At 36.3% G+C, this 27,392-nt stretch overlaps 1 protein-coding gene across 2 annotated transcripts in view; it reads right to left on the bottom strand.

The window, feature by feature from the left end:
• The window catches only part of WDR72 (WD repeat domain 72), a 222,232-nt gene that overhangs the window by 38,976 nt on the left and 155,864 nt on the right, over nt 1-27,392 (bottom strand). The gene's annotated exons all lie outside the window — the stretch shown is intronic.

Here is a 27,392-nt window from a genome sequence, read left to right as displayed (position 1 = left end):
GTTCTCACTGAACCCCGACATAATATGAGACTCCTCAGCACATCACTGCCAGAGCCACTACCAGTTGATGGGTCTCTTACTCAGGAGTGACTAGGCCCCAGCACATCCTCCACAATGAAAAAGGTTTCCAGCCAGAGTCAACCGTTGAGGTTCAGAAGAGAATGAAACAACAGATACTTTCTTCCTCCAGATCTCGTTATCTGCTTTGTGGGTCATGAAAACAAATGAAATGAGCCATAATGTTGCCCGTGAAAAGCACTGGAGAAAGCGATTTATTAATTTTCATGATAATGACTTGAGCAAATTGACAACTCTGTTATATAAATCTGAAAAAAGAAAATGCTTCTAGTATCTTCACTGCTACATCTAGCTTATATGGAAAAGTGGGTAGGAAATGGCTTCTCTTGTCAATGTTGAAATAGTAGCAATGGTGGAACCATGGAAAAGTGGGGTAGAGCTCAGGACAAGAGCCCAAACTACTATCTTTCCACTGACACTGATTGATACAACTCTGCTGCTACCGTAAATGTGTTTTGGAATCCAGTGCTCATTTTGTAACAGGAATTTATAGCCTCCAATATTAATTTTAATGTCTTATCCAATCTTCATAGCAAACAATTAGCCTGTAATAGTATACCCTTAGTTGCCACATTTTAAACATTATCCATGACATATTTAATTCCAGAGTACCTCTTCCTATCACCTAGCAGTTTTTTGGGGGGATTGTTCCAGTAGATCTCCTGTTCAAGACAAACTAGATTACAAGTCAATTACAAGTCTAGAATAAGGTAGTCCTGATATTTTTAAAAAATGAGAAAAAACTGTATAAATTTTACATTTCAAATTTCATTAGATGACCAGAACTTCATTAAATATTGTTCTATAGATACTACTCTCTGTCTTTGGTCTCTAGAGAAATGACTTAGGGGTGGAGTGAAGTAAGTACAAGGATTATCTGATTACCTCGCAAAATGATGATTTAGCAACTCAACATTCCATTAAAGTATGTTTAATGCAATGTTGAATTGATTCCCTAATTTATAAATGCAAAAATTAAAATCCACCCACTAGGTTGCTATGTAAGAGTAGTCCAGAACATTATGTAGGGGACTTCTTGATTTTATGTGCAACTTCTTCCTTCCAATTGAGCCAATGAGTGAGGATGGCTTATTCTGATTCACAACAGTAAATGGCACCTGCCTTTTGGTTTCATTTGTTTAATAGGAGTTTTTATAGTGACACAAGAAAACAGCTTCAGAATAAAAGTCTCTTAATGAAGCTTTTTCTTTTTCTTTTTGGATTTTGAAACAATGGGGCACTGTACTTTTTTTTTTTTACTTACTCTATTTGTATTCTTAAAATGTGTATTTTAAAAATCAAAGCCACTTCCTTGGAGAGTTAAAATCTCAGGCATGCAGACAAGCAGTTATCTCTTCAGATATCTTCAGGTATAAAGCAAAGCCAGCATTTAGTCAAAGGAAAAAAAATGAAAAAGGAATAGCAACCTTGAATGGGTTATTTACTTGTAACTTGCTACCATGTTTTTCTGCTCGAGGGTTTTTGTTTTGTTTTGTTTTTTAAATGAAAGACATGGACTCAGCTACTGCCATAGAATTTCAACTTTCTTTTAGCCAGGGCTAGAAGAGATACCCTTCATTCTCAATATGAATGACCCTTAATGGTGATAAAGGTATGAATTTGTGTTTTTTTCCCAATACAATGAAAGTTTAAGAAAAAGCATGCAGATTTTCCTTTCATTTTAAAAAAATGTTTTTAAAGCTTAAGCGAAGATCAGCCTCCCCAATAGATTCTTATTTTCTTTTACAGTATCTGTAGGAAAAGCTCATTTGCAGACAGCTGCAATATGAGCTTCCTTTCCTTGCCCTGTCATTGACCTCCAACCTGATCTGAAAGAACCACCTTCTTTCAAAGTGAGAAGTTATTCATTTACCATAATAGCTCTATTCCGGGCCTCCTTAGCAGAAACTGGCAATTGTGCCCAAATAAGAAGGTTTTGTGATCCTGACTACTGTTCTTACACAAGAGGACAAAACCACTAGGAAATTTCTGTTCTGACAGCCACAGTTGGTGGCCATAAAGTTGGTGTTTAAAACTATGGCTGATGTGCAGCAATCACAAAAAGAGAAAGAAAAAAATCATTAGGAGTTTGCACTTGCTTGGGCTGTATACTGGGGTTTGCCAATTATGTTCTCTTAACTTGACAGCTTATTCATTGAGCAAAAGCTGCTACATTAGAAGTTAGCTGACAGTCTGCTGTATGCAACTTTAAAATAAAACCACTTCACCAAGAGAAGTGAGAAACATAAATGATAAGCCTATTGGATAATCATTACAAATAAATAAAAAGCCTTTGATACAAGCAATTAGTCACAAGCATTACAAGAGCTGAAATGCAGTCCAGTGTTAAAGAGACAGTTTAGAAGCACATGGCACATTTATCACAGCTCCACAGACAAGTTATTGAGCTGTCTGTGAAAAAACAGAGCCAAACAGGAAAGCTTTCAGCAGCGAGCAGCAGTTGAGGTCCTTGATTGATAGAGCTAGATGATGCAAAGCTGTCCGATGGCTTTCTGCAAAATAAAGTGAAGGAACTCAAGGTCTTTCATGATGCTCTCTGACCACAGATGAACAGCTACTTTATTACGACCCAGATTGAGGTTGTGCCTTGCTCCATATTCTGCCACTTTCTGATGCACACGGTTGACTTGACCAACCAGCCATTGTGTTTAACATAGGGCCTGACATCTTCACATTGTTTTTTAAAGGTTTACTATAAAGGACCGAAGATTACACTGGTTACAAGCTCAGATTCTTTACTTGTCCTTACCGGCAACTGTTTTAACCACCACAAATTGTGTTATGGCGGGCTTCCCATGCTGATCCACTTCCTTCTTCCTGTGCATGTTGTAACTCCAAAGACTCTAAGCAAGGATGCTAAGTACCATGACCCTAATATGTAAGGTGGTTTTCCCCCAAGAATCAAGGTGCTGCATTGATTCATATTTTAAGTTTGTGCTTTAAAATAGTGAATGAGTTTTATATAGAGCAAGGACACTCTTCTAAGTATTATTTAAGAAAAGGCCATCAACTTTTCAGTTGCTTTTAGTAGATTTCAAAAACTGGGGGTACCTGGATGGCTCAGTCGGTTAAGCCTCTGACTTCGGCTCAGGTCATGATCTCATGGTTAGTGGGTTTGAGCCCTGCATTGGGCTCTGTGCTGTCAGCTAGCTCAGAGCCTGGAGCCTGCTTCTGATTCTGTGTCTCCCTCTCTCTGGCCCTCCCCTGCTCATGCGGTCTCTCTCTCTCTCTCAGAAATAAATAAAACATTTAAAAAAAATTTTTTTTAAAGTAACATTTCAAAAACTGAAATTTGTCTTGTTAAGGAGTTTAACCGGAAATAATAAAATGCACTGATCATTTCTAGAATTAATAAATTCTAACTAAATTTATTAATCTCAAAATAACCATGTTCCATTCTTCTTAAGTTATTCTTACCTATGTGCCCTCTAAAGAGAGAGAAAAAATAAATGAGAAAGAAGAGAACGACTTGCTTTAGAATCATTTTTAAAGGTTACAGTCTTCCACATTATCTTTTTATACATCATTTCCAAACAGAACTCATGCTCCAAAGATATTCTTACCATAATCCTTTGTGGTTATGATTAGAAGATTAGAAATCTTCAAGTTCTACTCCTTTATTGACATTTTAGGGCCAAACATTTTATTGACCTTTAGACTATTTTGAGTATCATAAATTGCATTGTTCAGAACACTTGGATTTCTATCTTTCATAAGTGAGTAAACTGATATAGCACACTAAACAAAAAGGATTTCATCTGAAATTAGTTCTGATAAGGATATATTTATTTCTAAAATGTACGTTTGTAACCAAAACCTAATATTAGACCTCCTCTCCCCTCTACCAAAAAAATAGGAATTTTATTTTATTTTTCAATTTCTTGAGAAGGAAACAAAGCTATCGAAAGCTATTAATGTGCTCAGAACCCAAATTCATCTCCCGAATATAAAAATATAAAGTAAAGTAGTTATAAAAAACATAGTCAAAGTATAACAGTTTTACTTTGTTCAAGGCCGTCAGCAATGAGAATATTCCTCTACATTAAACAAGTACATGTCTTGCTGCATTTGGGCTCTATTTCTTTTCACAGCTAAAAAGGAAGAAATGTTTGCTTCTCTCTAGGAACTCACATATTTCCCAATACCTCAATTTCTTGCTAATAGAAGTAACTGGCACTTACTGGATTCTTAGAGTTTCTAAGAACTCACAGAAGAACTCTGCATTTTAACAGGATCCCTGGTGATTCATATAAGTAGTCAGGTTTGAAAACCCCTGCTTTAATGAGGTAGTGCTCAGTCCAGCTTGCATTTAGATTCACCTGAGAACCTCTTTAAAAATGGAGAAGCCCATGTTCCATGACAGAACAATTAAGTCAGAATTTCTGACAGTTAGGTCTGAGTACTGTTTTCTTTTTCCTGTTTGTTTGTTTGTCATTAAAGCTCCCACGTGATTCATATGTGCAACTGGAGGTAGGGGCTGCCAATCCAATCAAAGCTATGGATCTTGTTGTGTTTGTCTTTTTCCAACAGCCACTAGGAAGCTCAAGTAGTCATATGAATCTTTTAGGTAGCTTATAATGTATATATTTTTAAATTCCAGCTTTATTTAGGTATAGTTGACAAGTAATAATAGAAAGATATTTGAAGTGTACGTAGTACTGGTTTGATATATATATGCATTATGAAAGGATTCCATCTAGTTAATTGACACATCCGTTACCTATTTGTCTTTCCTTTTTTTTTCTTTATTGAGAACATTTCAGTTCTACTTTCTTAGCAAATGTCAATTATACAATACATTGTTATTAACTGTACTCACTGTGTTTTACATTAGGTCCTCAGACCTTATTCATCGTATAGCCGAAAATCTGTAGGTACCCTTTTATCACCCTCTACCCATTTTCCCCCTCCCACCACCAGCCCCTGGCACACAGTCTACTACTCAGTTTTTATGAGTTTAATTTTTTTAAGACTTCTCATATAAGCAATACCATGCAGTATTTGTCTTTCTCTCTCTGGCTTATTTCATTTAGCACATGCCCTCAAGTTCCACTTATGTTATTCACCAATGGAGTAAATTATAATATTAATTACCACTTTATATTAAGAGCAACAAACAGTAAGTTAAAAAGTAATATACATATATCTCATACTGGTCACTGCACTAAATTTTTTATATTTTCTGTTTTGTTTTGTTTTGTTTTGTTTTGTTTTGTTTTGTTTTGTTTTGTTTTAGACAGAGAGAAAGAGCACACAAGAGGAGGGGCAGAGGGAGGGAGAGAAAGAATCCCAAGCAAACTCCATGCTCAGTGTGGAGACCCAACACGGGGCTCCATCTCATGGCCAAGAGATCATGACCTGAGCCAAATTCAAGAGTCAGACACATAACCAATTGAGCCACGCAGGCACCCTTAAACTTTTTCTTATATGTATTTTTCATTTAACTCAGAGGAATATTAGCTTTTCCATTTTACATATAAGCAAACTGAGACTACGAGGGGTTGATAAATTGATCAAAGTCAGATAGCTTATTAGTAACAGAACACCCAGGAATCAAAAGCACTTGTGTCTGAGTATAAACTTACACTTTTAAATCTCTGTGTATTCACTTCTTACAGCTTATTTCCACCTGTGAAATAATTTTCTCTTAATTTCTACCTCTCTTCCTGACACACACATACACACGCACACACACACACACACACACACACACACACACACACTACTTAGTTTTTAGTTCCTAGATTTGGTGTAGACTCCAGAGTAATAGGTAGACCTCAACTTTAGCCTGAATTAGAATCATCTGGGTGTGTTTTTATTTGTTTGTTTGTTTGTTTATTTATTTGTTTAAACACAGGTCACTGATTCAGTAGGTCTTAGGCAGGCCCCAAGAATTTTTATTTCTAAAGAGATCCCAGGTGATGATCAAGCTGCTCATTAAGAGCATTAAGAATCACTGGGTGAATTAACTATAATGGATGTTTTTTATATTACCAGTGTCTATTATGAGTTTCCTTATATCACTTATGTAAATAAGGAACATATAAATGCAAATAGGAAAGAAGGATGATGATATATAAACTATGTTAATTAGAACTGATAATAAAATAAAGCTTCAAATAAGAAGTGATTTCCTAACCACTGCTGCAACCCCTTCTGGAGAAATCATTGGACTTCAGCATTCTTTTTTCTACAAAGCTAAAATTAGACCTGGTGTGGGTGGCAGGCAATGCCAGTACTTGAAAAGTCAAAGCAACTTACATTATGACATTGTTTAGAAAATAAATTAGCAATTATGAACAATTTTAAGGTCTTCTATGCTTTGTGTTCTCTAAGTTACTTGAATCATATCAAGATACATCTAATTATTCCATGAAATATTTTGCTTGAAGTTATAAATTATAGTACCTGAAACAATAAAAGCAAGGAAATATTGTTGAATTTATCTCAGTGATTTATGCTCTTAGTGCAAAATTGACAATTTAAGATATTCACTCAGTTTTTCATCACTTTCAAAAAGAAACTTCCCACAAAACAGAATAGTAACTAGGAGGATGCCCCTAATTATTTGTGTTGGATATTGGTCAGAGGAGATTCAGAAAATAGTATTTGCATCCATCTCAACAAAGGCAAATCTTTGCAACTTTATGATTAGAAGTTAATAAGACTGATTTATTATATTGGAAATTAGGCATAGAAAATATGAAACTATTTTAACAGCCTCTTTCTCTTACTGGCCTGAGTCAAATTTAAAATAAACCAATATGCATCTTTTACTGATAACTTCAGTGCACATGTACTTTGAACTGTTAAGAAAAAGAAAAGCAAGATCTATGTGTTTTAACAAGGGAGTTTTGAAAATATTCATTAACACCCACATTTGAGGGGAAGCTGTTTGATCTAGTAATAGGAATGTCAGCTGGAACACAATTCTTAAGGGTTTTTTTCCCCCCAGTGTGAAATAGTGTTCCTGCTGAAAGTTGGTTAAAGAGCATGGGCTTGCCTATCACCCTGATTACTTGATGTAATAGTAAGCAAGCTTAAGTGAACTGTGTGTCTTCCATCTTTCCAATCACTTAGGGATGGGCATCAGAGCTTGCCATCCATCATCCCTGGCCTGAAACATACGGTGCATCAGCAATCTTGGGCTGACCTAAATGATAGTAAACGCCACTATGCTGTTCACAATAAGAAATTGTTGTCCACTGAATTACAGGTTTGTGATTAGATTGCTAACATGGCCAACTTGATGTATAAGTGAAGTGTCCAGGGAAGATATTCTTTAGGATCTTCTGAAGATTAATTTATATCCTTGAAATGTAGACCAATCACAGAGTCAAAAAATATGTCAAGGTATTTTTCTTGTAACCAAGAAAGCCCAGCTGTTATAACAGTCATTAATTTATTTCTGGCACCTTTATCTGCAACAGAATTTAATAAACAAGGTGTCTAATGGCTATCACCTTGGCATGGCCAGAATTACCCAATATGATAATTAATTTCTTCAAAGTCAAATTCACATAGGAGGAATGGTTATATACTTTTAGGCATATCGTGAAATGTTGCTTCTAATTTAAATTTAATTTAAAAATGTTTAAATATGTCCAAATTCCTATCTGAAATTTCTGGTTGTGTGCTATGCTCTCATACCTCAAACTTTGTCTAAAGATACCATGTAAATTATCTGGTAGACATGTTATGTATTATTTCCTCTCCTACCTCTCCTAAGATTAAAATAAGTGGAATTTAAAACTGAACAGTAAAGAAATTACCTCCAGGTCAACCACACAGCCTTAAATGAAGGCTGGTTCAGGAAATAGAAGGCCTGGCTTTGACTCTGGGTTTTTTGTCTGAATTTGCTGTACGGCCTTAGATAAGCCACTTGGCTGCTCTCACCATCTGCATCCACATTCAGTACTAGAAGAATGATTTTTGCTAGTCTGGCCAAAGTCTTATTCGGGAGGCTGGCATTCATTCCTTCAACATTTACTGAACGCCGCTATTTTTTAGTCACATTGCTAAGTGCATGAAATGAGGCAAGCGCAAGTCCAGCTGACAGCCTAGTGGAAAGGGACAGACTAAAAAACAGGCAAGTACGGTGGAAAGCTTAATGTGCAGAAAAACCAGCCAGGCACTTACGAAAAATGAAAATCCTGAGGGTCCACAAGCCCAGATTCTGAGTCAACAAATCTAGTTTGGCTCAGATGTATCACTTTTTAATGTGCATTTCAGGTGATTCTAATACAGATAATCAGTGGCCTATAAGATAATTTCCTAAGTGCAAAGAGTAAGTGTGGGTGCTTTTGAGGATATAGGAAAAACAACTGATCAATCTTAAAAGCCCAGAAAAGACTCTGGAACAAGGTAGTAGAGAAATGGTATCGGCGCAGGCCTCATCTAGGCACAGTGCAGTGCAGAGAGGGGACAGCGTTCCCAGCAAGGGAACTGGATGAGGAGAGCTCTTGGGGTCTCCAGATAGCTGAGTTAGAAAACAAGAAGCCAAGGGGCACCTGGGTGGCTTAGTCGGTTGAGCGTCCGACTTTCGCTTAGGTCATGATCTCGCCGTTGGTGGGTTCGAGCCCCGCGTCGGGCTCTGTGCTGACTGCCAGCTCAGAGCCTGGAGCCTGTTTCAGTCTGTGACTCCCTTTCTCTCTGACCCTCCCCTGCTCACGCTGTCTCTCTCTCTCTCTCTCTCCTAGAAATAAATTAAAAAAAAAAAAAACATTAAAAAATTAAAAAAAAAAAAAAAAAGAAAAGAAAACAAGAGGCCAAGACAGGATATCCATCTGAAGAAATTGGAAGGAGCCTATCATGAAGGACATCTGTTTCTCTTTTTAATAATTTATTTTTTGAATATATGTGCATTGAAAAGATGTGTAAAAACCATATACAATTAAAAGCTCTTCTCCCATCCTTTCTCCACTTACCCATTTCTTTTTCTGGAAGGAAAACACCATTAACAATTTTATAGATATTAAATGCACATACAATAATGTATTAACACATATTCCTAACACCCTGTCCCAAGAAATTAAAGAATAAGCCATATTATGCATAGTTCTGTACCTTGCATTTTTGGCATGATAATATTTTGGAGATTGAGTCACATCTTATTCTCTGTAAATAGTGCATATAGTAGATGGTATATACATATACCATGGTTTATTTTGCCATTCATCTGCTGATAGAAAATTAGTTTCTTTCCATCTTTGGCTCTTACAGTACTGTAAAGAATAAACTTGTACCTAAGTCATTTCAAATGTTTGCATTTACCTAAACTCCAAGAAACAGAATTTTGGAGTCAAGGAGTATTAGCATTTAACATGTTGGTATATTTTGCCAAATTGTTCTCCATGAGACTGTACCAATCTGCAATCCCATTGGCAAGGTATGAGAGGATTGTTTCCTTACTCTCCATTAAGAAGTTTGAGGTTTATCTTGAGAACACAGGGGAGTAAAGAGTTTTAAAAGGAGGAATGACCAGATTAGACTTATATTTTAGAAAGATATCCCTCACTGTAATGTGGAGAATGGAAGCACTGTAGAAGGCAAGATAGGAATAAAGGAGGGTGGTTAGAAGCTCAGCTGTTACCAAGAAGAAATAACCTGTGATGGATTAGTTGAACAGACAGGGACTTTTATTAAGCATATATTATACACCAGACTCTGTGCTAAGCATGCAGACTACTATCACATTTATTACTTACAAGAACACTAACGGGTAGCTATAGTTTCTATAGTTTCTAGTTTCAGACCAAAAAAACCCATTAAAAAGTAAACAAACAAACAAATAAAACAAAGCTGCGGCTCTTAAGTTAATTAGGGGGTCTATGTTCATGTAGGTAGTTCATGGAATTGAAATCCACTGAAGTATAGGCTCAGAGCAAGTGCTTTGAATCACTATAATATCTCGTTTATGATAGAAAAAAGTTTATTCATTTGGAATTTACCAAAGAAGTAGAATTGACAGAATTTGGCAACTGATTGTACACAGAACATAAAGAAAAGGAATGGATCAGTATTATCTGCCCAAACTGGGAACACAAAAGATTTACACCTGGGAAGCTAGAGAGGGATGTAGGGAGAGACTGATTTTTAGTTTGAGGTGCCAGTGGGAGGTGAAGTCGAGGATGTCCCTACCGTCTGAGAACCAGGAGAGCACTCTGGTCTACAGATGTAGTTGGGGGCATATGGCCACTGTGCTGGAGAGTCACCAGCACGGATGAGCTGACCCTGGGAGCAACATTAAAGGAACAGCCTGAAGATGAGGAAAACATGAAAGAAACTAAGTATAAACAAGAAATAAGAAGGAAGGAAAGAAAAACAGAAGAAAATGTTATCCCCAAGCCAAATAAAAACAAACTAAAACAAAAACACTTCAAATTACTTTACAAAGAAATTCTCAATACTCTTTTTTTCATGTCTAAGATCTCTCATGTATTATGAAAATAATGTTCATAAAATGTTCCCTGAACACAAGGGAAAAATAGGTTACTAACACACCTCCAACAGTACTGTCTTGCAGAGGTGATAGTCCAGGGGAAAATCGCTTTCCCTAAGCTAGCTGAGAGTCCTGATACATTTCTTTAAAGCTCTAATAACCATGCAGAAAAGTGTCAAATTGAGGATTTAAAGGCAACGGCTGTAGTCCCGGGAGAATGTCTGGGAGTGATTCCTATGTACCTGACATAACTCAGAAGCAGGAGAGTCGCACTCAATGGCTAGGAGAATTCTCCTGCACCACCTCATATAAATCTACAGAGGGCTACCTGGAGGTTTATGTGAGCTGTGTGTCCAACATGTGTTAGAAAATCAGTCTCATTATATTTTCCCGGTAAATCCTTCCAGGAGTCTTCGAGGTTTAAGGGGGACCTTCACATTTGGAATCGAGAAATGAGTATAGATTTTCTGAGACTGCCTGGATTGTGTAATATGCAGTTCATACGATATATTTGGGGGGAAGAATATGTAGGTGCTGTCAGTCAGTTGATGGATTCAGTCTCAAGAAGTTCCAACCTGCCCGGTCTCCCCAATTCCCTTCTAAGGAAAAAAAAAAAAAAAAAAAGAAGAGACCCCTTTTCAAAGGGAATACATTGTCTGAAAGTGGCTGAACAATCTCTGTAACATACGTGGTGTGTGGCATGACCTGGAGAGATGAGAATGATTTCCTTGTTTAAAAGTTTATAGTAGATTACAAATAATATTCTTCTATGTTAGCAAATCACCTTCCACTTCTGAATAAACCGAAGTTGAAAATTTATGATTAGACCAAAATGCAGAGGACACTTTTTTTATGTGCTTAAACTGATTGTTATAGGAACAGAAGCCCTGATAATTATATAAATAAAATTGGAATATTACTAAAAGATTCTGAAAAAACAAATATCTACTATATACTCTTAATATTTAAGTCAAAGTAATAGCTAAATTTTTAATAAACAATTTTAAATTATTAGGCCAGATTTTCTATTTTATAAGTAGAAAAAAACCTGAAATAATTTTTCTAAGCTTTATTAGAAACACCTTAAATTTAATATTCCTCCATTCTATCAAATTTTTATTCAAAGTCAACTGCTCATTGTCCCAAACATAACAAACATAGTTGCCTTACATAGAAAAAAAAAATATTGTTTATTTAGAGTGTTCCAAATCAAGTTTTGATTTTAGACACTTTTTCTCCAAGTTTGTTTTAAGCCAACTCTACTTATAATTCTAAATATTAGGCAATAAGTAGCTGATTTTTAAACATAAGTGAACTTATTTATATCAAATGTAAAAGAATTCTTTACTATTTAATATCTGAATCACATATTTGTGTATACATTTGGAAGCAGCAACTTTATCATTTATTTATTCATTTATATTTTATTTGTTTGTTTATTTATTTATTTATTTTTGGTGCTGATACCCTGAAACAAACAGCATTACAGGGCATTTCCTCTTAAGCACATAAACCTTTGTTTTTGCAGATTCTTATGATGTTCAAAAAAGTGAAATCAGTTTCTTTGCAGTAGAAAATAGGGATTTTCTTTTTCTTTTTTAAAAAAAGTTTTTAACTTTTATTTATTTTTGAGAGAGATATAGAGACAGCATGAGCAGGGGAGGGTCAGAGAGAGAGGGAGACACAGAATCTGAAGCAGGCTTCAGGCTGTGAGCTAGCTTTCAGCACAGAGCCCGACGCGGGTCTCAAACCCACGAACCGTGAGATCATGACCTGAGCTGAAGTCGGACACTTAACCGACTGAGCCACCCAGGTGCCCCCAAAATAGGGATTTTCTAACCAATCTCATACTCAAAGCAGTAACTCCGACTTCTTGATTGCCACTGTTTAAACAATAGTAACAGGGAGATCATTACACCAGGAAGCAGACCCATTCATCATTCAACAGATATATGTTGGAATATTTTTCCCTAAATACTGTACAAAAACCTCTCTATATGTCTAGCAGTAGTCCTTGCTCTGGCTTCTGGAACAATCCCAACAGACCTTCCCCCTTTCACTGGGGTGCTCACTAGTCATCTCCCTCATACTAAGATTTTGTCTTTTGAGGCAACACATTTCTATTTGCCTAGTCACTACTCCACTTCATAGTTTAGAAAGTCCTCCTCAGTCCTGCTCCAAAAGTGCTAACAAGCAGGACTATAGACCCTCTTACTCAAATATCACACAATATGTAGGGTTATTATTTCCCAAGAGTTGGGCACTTAGCTTCTATCAAGGCAACCTATATTATAAGCGTATGTAACTTGAACAAACTGTTGACACATACAAATTTCTGTCGTCTTTGGGTTCTACTGCAAAGAATAGAGGACATTTTTAATTATGATATATTTAAATTACAAAATAATATTCAATTTACCAATTTGTCTTAGAGTAATTAGAAAAATTGGAAGAACTCAGAGTATTTAAGCACAGTGAGGAGTTCATTGAAACATAAACACAAGTCCAAGGTTTTCTTTCCTCCTTACAGGACTTAACAGTCAGCTCCTTTCTGCACATGTGATCACTCCTCTTTCTCTATGCAGATGAGTCTTCTATGCTTTGAATTCCTAAAGCCATCCCATCCCAGCCTCTCTATGGTCATTCTGATTTATATCAAATAGAAGCTGTACCAGGCTTCTACATTCCCAGCTTCCAATTTTGGGGACAGAGAAATCTCATTTTGTCCCAGATCTCTACCCACTACTGGTCCAATGAGAGATGAGTGGGGTCATAAGGTTACGTGGCCAGTAAGTAGCTCATGCATCTACACAGTAGGTATAGATTCTCTGAAAAGTCATGGGCAGGCTCTAAAGAAGAGGAATTATCCAAAGGCATCCTGAGAATTGTCTACTATAATGCTATTGAAGCATGTGTCTTTTGGCTAAAACTCAGTATTAAATAGAAAGCCAAGATTGATATCATCATAGAATTTATTTTTTAAGAATTTTTTATTTTTATTTTTATACCTTTTTAAAAATGTTTTATTTTTGAGAGAGAGATAGAGACAGCATGAGCAGGGGAGGGGCAGAGAAAGAGGGAGACACAGAATTTGAAGCACGCTCCAGGCTCTGAGCTAGCTGTTAGCACAGAGCCGGACACGGGGCTCGAACCCACGAACCATGAGATCATGACCTGAGCTGAAGTCGGACCCTTAACCAACTGAGTCACTCAGGTGCCCCTTTAAACAATTTAAAAAATTTTTTTAAATGTTTTTTATTTATCTTTGAGAGAGAGATAGAGACAGCATGAGCAGGGGAGGGTCAGAGAGAGAGGGAGACACAGAATCTGAAACAGGCTCCAGGCTCTGAGCTAGCTGTTAGCACAGAGCCCAACACGGGGCTCGAACCCACCAGTCGTGAGATCATGACTCGAGCTGAAGTCGGATGCTTAACTGACTGAGCCACCCAGGTGCTCCTAAAGAATTTTTTAAAGTTTTTATTTATTAATTTGTTAAGAGAGAGAGTGTGTGTGCACAATGCAGGCACACATTGGGGAGAAGCAGAGAGAGAGGGAAAGAGAGAATCCCAAGCAGGCTCTGCACTGTCAGCTCCAGAATCCAACACAGAGCTTGAACTCATGAACTGTATGTAAGATCATGACCTGAGCCGAAATCAAGAGACACTTAACTGAGCCACCCTGATTCCCCAAATAATCACACTCTTAATCACCTGTATGAGTCATGAGAATTTCATATGTTAGGAATTCCATTAAATATTAAATACTGGCTTATGAGGTATTTGTTTGCATTCACAAGACCAATGTAGAATGTGAGTTCAAGGAATAAACCACCTGGACATCCTAAAGAAATATAGGTGCTGTAGCATTAATTAAGCCCCTCCTCACAGAGTACTCAGGTCTGTTCTCACAAGAGTAATGATCTCATTTATCATGTGCCCCCTGCCCCAGGATGTCATTATGTGAGTGAGCGAATATAATTTGTGCTGTTTCAGATGTCTTTGCTTTTTTTGTTTTGGATTACTTGTTTATCTTGAGTAAAGATGAATTACCAAAAATGAACCAAAAAAGAAAAAAACCCAAAAAGCATTTAAAGTAGGTGGACTTTCTGGTCTTCAATGAAAGATGTGCAAAGGTGACTCATACTCAACAGTACAGTAGAAATGAGTTGGTCTTCCACCATAGACAGACAATGCTGTTATAGGAACATACTGTGTCACTTTTTCTCTTTCTTCTTATGATTTCTTTCTTTTACACTGAAGGATCATATGTTGTAAAAACTTATTAGTGAAAAAAAGAAAACAAGACAATTTTCAGGGTCTAGGGCTAGAGACAGCTTTTGTTAGACTTGACTCCAAAAGTACAACCCATCATAGAAAATAATGATAAAATGGACTTCATTAAGATTAAAAAAAAATCTCTGCAGGAGAGAGTGGGGCCACTGCTGCCAGATATTTGACCTTAGCCAGATGAGCCAACTTGACTACAGATTCCCAGAAAGTTGAATATCCCATTGGAGTGGCCTGTGGCCAATGACTGCTACTAGGATAAAGAAAAGCCCCTGGGTCTTTTATCACTACCCATGCTGCGCTCCATGTATTGCTCTTCTGGAAGTGCTCCTGACCCCTATCAGCATCCAATAGCAAGCAGGACTGTTCCTGCTGGAGAACCACATCTTTATCATTTCACCACAAATACTAATTTTCCACAGTGACTGGAGTTTTCTAATTATTAGTACTAATTGCAAGTCCAATGAAAGGAAAGCAGTATTATGTTGCTGTATGGAATACCAGGGCTTGCAGACTTGGGGCAGGGAGGAGATAAAGGTGGCAGTTTTGATCAGAGACTCTCTGCAGTTGTCATGGGTTCCAAACAGTGCAAACCAACTCTGAGAACAAGTGTTGTGTTAGAAAACTGTTTGTTTTTTCTTTCTGTAACATTCAAACATTAACAGAGGTAACTTTGTTGTTCTTTTGCTAAATACCTCATTTTGTCCAAATGATACCCCCCACAAATGTGTTATGTATGTGTATTTCCTTTATTCTAAGATACCATCAATTCCAAATGTATCATGAATTGTATAACCCTTGTTAGGCTGAAAGAAATTCTACATTTACTGTCCACATTTTGTGTCTCACAATGGCATGCTATTCATATAATACAATTCCCTTTCTTTTCCAATATCCTAATAATGTTAGAGTCTAATACTGTATGTGTTCAGAGGCTAGGATTTTTCTGATTCACTCTTGGCTGTTTCCTTTCTGAACAGTGTCGTTTGATGAACTGCTTTTCACAATTCTTGCTTGCAATTTTAACTGCTTTATCAATTTGGACATCAAATATTTCACTTGCATTTCCTGTGTGTTAATGTCATAGTTTTATATTTCTAAAATATTTTTAATTAAGTGACATTTCCCAGGTATTAAGCAGATCCTCTTGAATGGAAACTTCTTAGTCTTTTATAATTCATGAGTCGGTTGTAAGGATAGCTCCAGATTGAAAAGTTGATGATCTCTTATAAAATATTTACCTATTTTTACTGTCTTCAGTCATATCTCTTGGTGAGACAGGCATTCTTCTGAATACAAGGCCATAGTGTTTCAGTTTTACATCAAAGCTTCTGAAGATATTTTAAGTGACAATTAAAAATCCAAACTTAATTTAAAACTTATCCGTAAGCAATGCTGCTAATGCAAATAATGCAACCAAAGTGAAAACTACATGAGGAGATGCCTTCTACCTATGGCTAATTTCATGCATAGGCAATGACCTTCATTCTGTAGGTGACTGGTAACTGTCTTTAACTCAGATTCACATATTCATTCAACAAATATTTATGTACAGCCTAATACCGACAAGCATTGATTTAGGTACTAGGGAAATAGAGTTAAATAACATAGATAAAATCTTTACTTTCTTTGAGCTTATGTTCAATTCAAAGAGGCAGCAGATTTCAGAAATGAGAAGATGTGTAAAATCTGTCTCTCAAAATAGAGAAAAAAATGATATTGCTTTAGTGACCTTAAAATTACATTTCCTATTCAACTATTTTAGTGCCTTTAATTTTATTAAAACTTCTCCAAAAGAGACTGCTTTAATAGTCACATATTTTTCTTGGGAAAAAAAAAAAAAAGCTTCTTTCATTATATAACGTCTAAAGCAAAATATTGCAGTTTTACATAGTTAATAAGATAAAACCCAAAATTTTCTCTCCTCCCTCTTTTTATTTCTATAAAACAAATTAACAGAATAATTCCATAGGATATATTCCAGTTATTCTTTCTGTACTCAGATATGGAGAAGTATATATGGAGAGGGAGAAGGAGAACATAGGTTTTCATGATGGCAGTGCTGCATAGGATTAAAATAACTCATACATCAAGCCCTCACTTCAGTGCAAGGAAACCTCCCAATGGACTGTCCTAGAATGTGTTTAACCAGTCTGCTAAAATTAAACATAAAAAATTAAATATAATATTATACATATGTATTTAAATTTATATGTACAGATGTGTATAATTTACATATGTGTTATGCTCTGATACATACATATTTCAGAGAGCAATATAAAGAAATAAGTGGTAGTTTCTTCTTTTTATGTGAGTAGTAACACATGTTCCAAACTCAACAGGGGTATCACTACTAACTGTATCCAAGTACAGTATCCAACATGTACTTCATGTGTAAATGTGGTTTTTTGCTATGCTTTTCTGTTTGTTTTTTGACAAAGAGAGAGAGAGAGAGAGCATGGAATACAGAGAGAGAGAGAGAGAGAGAGAGAGAGAGAGAGAGAGAAACTTAAGCAGGCTCCATGCCCCCTCACAGAGCCTTATGCATGACTCGATGTCACCACCTTAAGATTAAAACCTGAGCTGAAATCAACTTAACCGACTGAGCCACCCAGGTACCTCCATGTGTAAATGTTAACTCAATCTTGTCTGTTCCTTGGAAGTGATTCGTGGCCAGTTTCTACAACATGCCAAGGAGATGCCTTATATCTGGGTACTGACACTTTATGTATTAGGCTAAAATCAATAGTATTTGTTACATGCTCTTTCACTGAAATAAAACTGCTTCTTCTACAAATAAAGTTCTAATTACTAACACAAACATCCTCATTTTGAAATCTAGTAGCCCTGTATATTCCCTGACATGGCTTCATTACCAGGTGTGAAAATTAACTCAGGGTTTAAAAGTCTTAAATGTTGATATTTAAAAGGTATAGCCCAAGCCTGTGTGTGTGTGTGTGTTTTTTTTTTTTAATGCAAAAAATCTCTCAGAAGGGAGACTGAACTCAGTTTTCTCATCTATAAATGGAGAGGATAGTTCTAGCTCACAAAGTGGTTATCAGAATCAAATTAGATAATGTGTGCAAAGCACAAAGAATTTTTGGGCTGCTACTAAAGTTGGGAAATGGTAAAAATTTGCTTTTGAACATTGAGGCCCATAATTAGATTAATGTTAGCCCTCTGCATTTCAACAGCTGCTGTCAACACTCAGGAGACACAAATGTTTAATTACTAATGTTAAGCCTACGGAATCATTTAGCCCATTCAACTATCTCAGAGGATAGAACTGACAGCCAACAACTTCAGCACGTTGGAAAAAGGCATCTCCAGAGCCCACTGGAACTAGTCTCCCTGCTTTACCCCTTCGATCTTTGATCCATCTACCATACTGAGAAATATCTAAATCATAAACCTGACAAATTCCTACAGTATGACTTATGAAACCATTCACAGACTGGCTCCACCCCAACATAAGCCTGTTCCATTCACCCTTGAGATAACATTCTAATTACACCCCTCAGATGACTTTTATGACATTGTGTAATTGTTAATTTGTCAGGTTGTGCACCAAGGGCTGTTACTCAAAGTCCTGTAGTTTGGCTAGGGTCAAATCAATCAGTGCATGCCTCTCCACATCTCCTAAGATAATCACACTTGAAAGAAATCCCCATTGTTAGCATTTTTCACAGATTTCTTGAGATATCAGTAAGATAAACATTTTGAAATGAAAATTTAAGGTTATTCAGAAAAGGGAAGTAAGGTATAGTGTCTCCAGATCCCCTGAAACTCTTCATAAGCAGGTGGGGTCAAGGGAGCCATTCCCAGTGCCTTAAGTAAAGAACACACTTAATGTACGTTATGTCTCATTGCTTTTTGTATGTATAATAACTTGTGCAGTGCCTATTACTTATTAGGTGAAACGTAGATGCCCATTAAATGATGATTCCTTTCTTCTTCCCTCCCTCCTCAAACCCTACAAATGAACAAACAGAATTTTTCAAGCTAACGCTACATCTTCATAGTATTTAGCAAGTCAAAAGCTCAGTTCCTGTAGGAACCCAGTGAAAACTGAATACAGCAGGTTTGATGGGGACTGAGATGACTTGGAGAGCATACACTCATTTAGAAAAGATTGTTTCTCAGAGTGTCTGGGTGACTCAGTGTCTGATGTTGGCTCAGGTCACGATCCTACGGTTCATGGGTTCAAGCCCTGCATTGGGCTCTGTGCTGAAAGCTCAGAGTCTGGACCCTGCTTCAGATTCTGTGTCTCCCTCTCTCTCTGCCCCTCCCTTGCTCATGCTCTCTCTCTCTCTCTCACTCTCTATCAAAATTAAATAAGCATTAAAAAATTTTTTAAAGGGAAAGTTTATTTCTTCTAGCCCTCTGCTACTCATCTCCAGCCTAACATCATCACACTAAAATGACCACTTGATGTGGCCTTTCTTGCTATTTTTCATGAGAAGCCCAGAAATCCAAAGTATTTTGTGAAATCTCCCAGTTTTTAAGTGTAGGCAATTAAATTATTTTTCTTCTCCCCCCAATGAGGTACTGTGTAAATTAAACAGAACACACATACAGGGAAGCAGTTTGGACTTGTACACTATGATCTCGAAGACTTGGCAGTCTAGAGTTACTACTACACATCTGAGCATGAAAGATCTGCTGTTCTTTCCAAAAGACTAGGATGCTACTTGTAAGTACCCGGGCTGTTCATGGCTGGGTTCCAATGTGCTGTCTTCTCTTATGTAAGGACTTTGGTCAGTACCTGACTCACAAAATTATGGCTCTCATTTTAATCAGCAAGGAAGAATTTCTGCACTGTAAAATCTTATTAAGGGAATTTGATTGCAAATTGAATGTAGTCCAGCACCTCTCCAAAGCTCATTTAAGATATTTGATATTTGAAAGAAAAAGCCTAAATGGGCATGTTAACTATCCATTTACCTATACTATTCCAAATTCTATTCCTGCACTCTCAAGACCATCAGAACATAATGTCTTAGACTACATTATCTCAGTCAATCAAAGATACGGTTTCTGAGCTATGACTCAATATCATGTTCTTTGATTTTATAGATAGCTGATATAATAAATTACCATATTTGAGAGTATTTTTTCATAACTTTGGGAAAACTGATTAGAGGTATATACTACCGTGTGATGTAATACCACCTTATATTGGAATTCATGTGATAAATTCCAGAAAAAATAGTTCCAGGAAAGGATGTTTATCCTCACAGTTGCCACCTGCATATGATTTCTTAATGGGAAATAATTTCTTTTCTTTAATTGCCAAGCCAAACTTCAAAAACTACGTGACAATAAGAATCCTAGGTTTGTTTCTTTATTTTTGAAGCCCTTATTGACCCCTTTATTTTCCACTAATGTTAACGTTGGCTTTAGATTTTAGAATAAGCCAGTTATAATAGTTTGCTTTATTCGAGTGATTTGATTCTCAGTGGCCAACATTTAATAAATTATTTACAAAATATTCTATAATATCATTGCTTTTCTTTTTAACTCATAAGTACAATTTATTGAAATAAAGATATTCCATATATATCACAGATTTTGATATCTGCTTCCAAAATGTCTTATTCATTACTTATAACAGGGCCTGAATTTTTTACTTTAGAAGTACAGTATTTGTGGTTTTAAATGTGTATTTCTAAATTCCTAGAATTTTCACATCTGCTTATCAAATATTTATTAAGAATCTGAAAAAAAAAAGAATCTGTTAAATGGCTTGCACTGACCTAAGCATTGAAAATATAATGATGAGCACATTATACATATTCTTTTCCAATCATGGAGCTCACAGTCTCATGGGGAGTAGATCAGACACCAGGCAATGACAACTACAGGGCAGTCATTGTGGTGACAAAAGTGTAGGGTAGGCCACCCAACCTATTTGGGGGGAAGATAGAGTGCATCTCAGAGAATGTAATATTTCATTTGGAACATGAAGTTCTCAGGCAATGGTGGGAGAGGGGAAAAGCTTTCAGACAGGAGCTGTAGAGTCCACAAGTCTGTCCTTCTCACTGTTGTATCCTCAGAGGGTTGCTCACTGCTTGGCTCATGAGAGGCACTCAAAAAACTTTTAAGTAAATAAATGAGTGATGGAATAGCATCTGTGAAGCCTGAGAGCCAAGTGGAGACAGGTCCTTTAGAGGAACCAAAAGGGTTTGGTTTGGTTAAATTGTAAAGATTGAAGTGGGTGGGAGTGCACAAGATGGGACTAGAGAGGTGTCCAGCAGCCAGGTAAAAATTATCCTTGTGAATCATTTAAATAACATAAACTTTATCCCAAAAGAAAAAGGAAGCTATGGGCACTTAAAGAATATTTTTAGGAGTGCCTAAGTGGCTCAGTAGGTTAAGTGGCCAGGTCACAATCTCATGGTTTGTGGCTTCAAGCCTCTTGTCGAGCCCTGTGCTGTCAACTCAGAGCCTGGAGCCTACTTCAGATTTTGTGTCTCCTGCTCTCTCTGCCCCTCCCCCATTCATGTGCACACACGCGTGTGCTCTCTCTCTGTCTCTCTCTCAAAAATAAGTAAACATTTTTTAAAAATACTTTTTTAAACACCCCCAAAAAGTTCAAAAATAAAAAATAAATATATATTTTTTTCCTTTTCTGCGTAAGAATTTGACCTTTGGTTAGCTCTAGCTGGAGTCCCTTGGCCCCTTGATAAAAGTAGAATGTTAATTACATCTCAAGGTGACATTACTGATTATAAAACTGGCCCCTCATTGGTAAATTGAGGGACTATGAGGAACTATACATGAACCATAAAAATGTTCATTATGATCACTTGAGGCTTCCCTTTGAGTGGACCTGGCAAGCCATGTCTAAGGAATTATTGCCAGAGTTTAAGTTGTTCTGTAAGGTGACTCCCACAGCCGAGCTACTGGACAACTGCAAAGGACCCCCAGATAAGGAAGGCCCAATGATGCCCTGCAGACAGCTGTGGTTCCTGGTCTTTGTTCCTCTCAGTGTACAGGGTGAGGTGTGGTACATGGGCCTCTTGTAAGTCTGAATGTTTGGTTGAGCCTAGAGAAGGAGGGCCCTACACAACTGTAAGGTTTTAAGTAGGAGAGTTAATATGACCAGATTTGTTTTTATAGGATCACTTTAGCTTTGGAAGCAATTGCCTCTAGGACATGTTACTCTAAGAATACCTTGGCCAAAATTATAGTCTTGCTGAAATAAGATGGAAGCTTACAAGAAGAGAGAAAAGAGAAAAGTTCCATCCTCTAAGTTTCATCGAGACTTTGAGGCTCTAAAGCTCACCAATTGGGATTTTACAGGAATGCAAACTAGTTTCTGTATCTTTTCTGTGTGTGGCTCCTCTGCCACTTATTGGGGGAATATGAAACTTGACTGGCAAATGAAAACATCCAGAGGGAAAGGGAAAATGCTAAATGGCACCATTATAAAAAAATCAGCAAATAATTGGAAAGACTTAGGTTTGAATACTGTCTCACTTCTTAACTAGCTGTGTGACCTTAAGTAAGTCACTGGGCCTCTTTGATTTTCAAGTTTCTGGACAGAAAAACAAAGGGCTTAAATTCAATGACCTACAAAGGATCTTGACTAAAAGGTCCTGTGAGTCTTATTATCTGGGCACCACTCATATGCCTCATACTGTACTAATCTCTAACCCCCCTCCTTCTACCAATAAAGACATTCAAAATCAAGTAAACACCAGATCCCTGTAACAGAAAGATCAAGGAGTAGGGGCCAACAGCTGGAGTCTGTTCTTAGTCCAAGATGGAGCTGAGGACTCTTGTTACTTTTCTACACCTGAATTTTACCCTGTGTAGCATGATGATCGCATCTATGGCGGAAGACCATTATTATGTGCTTTAGACTAAGACTGTGCTTTTCAACTATCTTGAAGAAAGACATAAAAACCCAGTATAATTTAAGCCTGACATCTAAAACAAAGTGATATGGAATGAAAATAATATTAAAAAGTGCATCTCTTATGAGATCTAAGCACTTCCGTTATCTTAAGGGGACACTAAAATGTACTGACATATGGTTATGTGACATTAAAAATGCAAGGGAAACCTCCATTTTTACCAAAAGTTTCAAATTAGGAATTTTAGTGAAAAGCATTGTGTTGTACTTCTAGGAAATCTCATCATGATCTCAGTGTAATAACCATTTGTAAAAGAACCGTTAACGGAGTCCATGCCAGGGAGCATTATTGGAAAATGGCCCACTCCAACGACTTCCTGGAATTCTTCTCTGTGCAAGTCAGCAGCTTGCTTGGCACCAACTGGGCACTAAACTGAGGCAGGGGAAGTGTGAGTGTGCACTCCTAGGCGGCACGGTTTGTGATTTATACCTGAAGTCTTGAAACAAGGCAGCTAGACAACAGCTCAGGCTGTTCAACTCATGAGATCAGCCTTCTTTATTTTACTAAAACAAAACCAAAAGCGGCCATTAAAAAAAAAAAAAAAAAAGAACGGGGGTCAGTAGGCAAGTATTTGTTGCATTGCCACAACGCAATGTAAAAGGGGCAGAGCGTACAGAAAATGACGTAGCCTCTCCTCATGACAGTGTCCAGCAGTTTCCAACCTTCGTTTCATGGAATCTCTACATGATCAGATAGAGGGAACTCCATAATCATCTGATTCAAACTGTCTTTTAAAATAAGTACCCTAGCTATTGTTAAAGCATTTTGATTTTAAAAGGTAAATTTTTATACTAATTTTTCTTTAATATTTTTTTTTAATTCATTTCTAGGAGAGAGAGAGAGACAGCGTGAGCAGGGGAGGGTCAGAGAGAGAGGGAGACACAGACTCTGAAATAGGCTCCAGGCTCTGAGCTGGCAGTCAGCACAGAGCCTGACGTGGGGCTCAAGCCCACGAACCGCGAGATCATGACCTAAGCAAAAGTCGGATTCTTAACCGACTAAGCCACCCAGGCGCCCCTATACTAATTTTTAATACACTTGGAAACTATAAACACATTGACTTATGCTGCCAAATAATAGTTTCTGTGCAGATCCAAGACTTATCTATGTACTTATATTTAAATTTATAAATGTAGCACTGATTAAAGAGGTTGCCTGTGTGTTTCAATGTTTGTAGTAGGCAGTTTTTTACACATGTAAAAATACACAAACAAGTGCTGTCGAAGTACTATTCTGCTTACCAGGATGAATCATCATTTTTCAATATAGCGTATCCTAAGCAGTATACCAAATGAATTGGATGGGGAGACCAAAATTTTATATGACTGTTATCTCTCCATCGTAATTTCAAATCTCATAATTCATTGAAATATCCTTGAACTAAGTGTTTAACTTTGTAGATTATTATAAATGAATAAGATACCATTTGCCTATTTGATTGATTCATTTTTACAAAAGACTCAAATGCTTTTAAAGGTTTTTAAACACCAATTTAGATCTTTTCTCAAATAACAAAAAGAAACTAGTTATTGATAAAATTCTTTACATATGTTCATGCTTTACATATGAGATAGAAGTTAATTGGTGAAACTTGGCTTTATTTTTCTAATATTTTGCCAAGTTTTAATTATAGATAATTGCATATAAAGATCAAAAGAATCTAATTTTCTTTATAGTGTAGAAATTATTTTGTAGTGACTTTCTGATATTTAAGCAACTATGTATATGGGAAGAGCATATTATTTCTTTCTCTAGGAATCAAAAATGGAAACTTTTGGAACCTGTGTTTTAAAAATCACTTCATACTAGAAAAAGCCTATGAAGTTTTACTTGAGTTTTTCACTTCTGACTTGATAAAAGGAATGAATAATTTGGATTTCTGCTGTACATTAAAAGAATATATTAAAAATACTAAAATTTATAATTATGGCTTATAAATTTGGGAAAATGAAGATTGGGCAAGAGAGGACAGGGAAAATGAGACTACAGACAATACAATGAGGAAGGGAAACCTGCCAGTTGTAATAAATAAGATGACTTATGATGCCTTCACCCTCTTCATATAGTTATAACTGGAGCATCTAAGTGCTTTAAACCATTAGTCACTACTATATCAGTTTCATTTTTACATTTTTTCAGTGCCTTTTATACATATGATTTATTGATTTATGCCTACAGAATAACTACAGATACCATACATCCCTTACATACAGATTCCAGAAGAAGACAGAACTCAGCTAAGTAAACTTTTAAATCCAGTTCTGTAATGGTGTTATAAGACACTTGGTTTTCCAGGAAAACACACTCCTGTAGCTTCCCCTTTTCACGTATGGACTTCTTCCAGGGCGCTACTGCTTTCTTAAGCTATATCATGGTGGAATCTTATCCTTTATAATGTTTTGGAGAAAGCTGAGGGTGGCGCCTGCACAATTTGATTTGGTGTAAAAATACACACCAAATCTGATTTCTGTTACATTAAGGCGTTCTCTGACAAAATACACAGAACAAGAAATGAAGTGAATTGTGTTTTAGAAATATCTTGCAAGCTTGTTTCCCCGAATACCTGACCACTAATTCTAAAAAATGGATCAAAACCCATTTTAATTGAATATTTAATAGATGATTTAATGGTCAAGTTAAGATACATCTTAAATGCTAAATATAAAAATGATTTGTGTTTACTTACTGGAAATATTTGTAATACAAGTGAACATATATAATAAACTAATATTTAAAGCAAATTTACTACGGAAGAAATGAAATGACTGTCTTTAGTTTATAAATATACTACATTCATCAAACTATATTTTTGACTAATAGTTGGCTTTTATAATATGAATATCATAACAGTGGATTAGCATTCACAGTAGAAATAATTTAGCTCATTTTTAAATATGTGTAATATATTTTCTTCTAAAATGAGCCATTGGAAATATAAAAATGGTAATGCTCTCCTAGGGAAAGGCCTGAATTAATAAGCTGGAGGGAAACATATCAATTTTCATAAATAAATGAGCTTACTCTTTTATAAATTCCATCTTCCACATGATGACCCATGATGTAGTATGATTTATAGAGAAGAATCTGAGATGTGCAAATAGGAGCATGTGATCTGGTCTAAGGCTGTTTTCTAACGAGTCATAATAACATAGCAAAGGTACTTAAGTCTATCATGCCCCGGTTTTTCTCTCAGTGAAATGGGCAAAGGCTTATCTCATTTAATATCTGCAAAGAGAAATAAAAATACATGCCAAAACCTTTTGAAAAAAGTAAAATGTTATTTAAGTCCTAGAAAAGTCATGCTAATTGTTTGAAAATAATCCACCTAATTTTTTTTGTTTCTAAAAATATTGTTCAAATAGATATCTGGGGGGTCCTGAAATGGCCATTTATTCACAGTGCAATGTAAATAGACTTTAGCTACCTTGGAGAGCTTGAAATGGGTGATCCCTGAGAAAATTCTAAAAACTCCTTTGAATCTCTCAATATTAAACACAGACACAGTACATATTTGAGTAGTACTTATGTAGAGATTCTCCTGACATCTTTACTACAGAAAAAAGGACAATTAAAACTTTCTATTCCCTTTCAGTATTATGAGAAGAGACAAACGTTAACGGGTGTGTTACTGATTCACACAGGTGAGTAGGCAGTGCCGTACTGCATTACAGGTATTTTGCCATTACCTTCTGAAACAGTTTCATAGCGCAGGGTATGTCATATAAAAAATAAATGATTCTTCCCAATCTCAGCAGTTGAAAGAAACATAAATCAATGGTGTAAGGGAAGCAGGTGATGTAATGACTCTAGACTTAAGTAGATGGCTTGAAGAGATGGATCATGAAGCTTAACCTTTGAAATTATTCATTGGATATTAATATAAACACATGGAAAAGCACATTTCAAAGTTACCTTGCTTTGCTAAAATTCTTTTCATTAAATCAAGACTTTTTAAATGGTAAAGAGAAATAATACATCCTATTCCTGGAAACTGTCTAACAGCAAACGCTTATTAAGCCTGGTCTTACTTAATGTTTTAGTTAAGTATGTTTGTAGAAAAGGTCAATAATGTCCACATAAATCCTCATATACAAAAAAGAGAAAAAAATGGATGGTGAAACTCAAACTTGTCAATAAACGATAATGATACAAATACATCTAAAGGAGATGAGAAATCAGACCAAATATTAGTGCATACAAGTTGGGAAAAAATTGAGAACTGACTTAAGGAGGGTAGAGATTGAGATAATGGTCATATATAAAGGAATATTATATTCAAATTAGCAACAACCATAGCAACTCTGGAAGTGTTACTAATGTGATCTGGACTCTGGTGATCCTGATTGACATTCGGTGTTTTGTCTAAAAGCAGGGAGGCAGAATTTTCGTATGTAATGTGAACACACCCTTTCTCCATGTGAGACATGACACTCATGTTCCACCTCAATAACGTACCTTCATGAGGAGGCAATAAAAAGTTAAGAAAATTAAATTCTGCTTTACAAATAAAATACTAAACAGAAACACAGGGTTTCTTTCTATCTCCTGCTTTACTCACGCTCTACTTTGCAGTAAAACATCTCACTTCTCTTAAAATAATTTTTAATGGTTCCCTTTATGTTTCAGGAAAAAGCTCCATACAGG

Source organism: Hyaena hyaena, unplaced genomic scaffold, assembly GCF_003009895.1.
Source record: "Hyaena hyaena isolate Hyena2069 unplaced genomic scaffold, ASM300989v1 scaffold_479, whole genome shotgun sequence".
NCBI lineage: Eukaryota > Metazoa > Chordata > Mammalia > Carnivora > Hyaenidae > Hyaena > Hyaena hyaena.
This window is presented reverse-complemented; position numbering and strand designations above follow the sequence as displayed.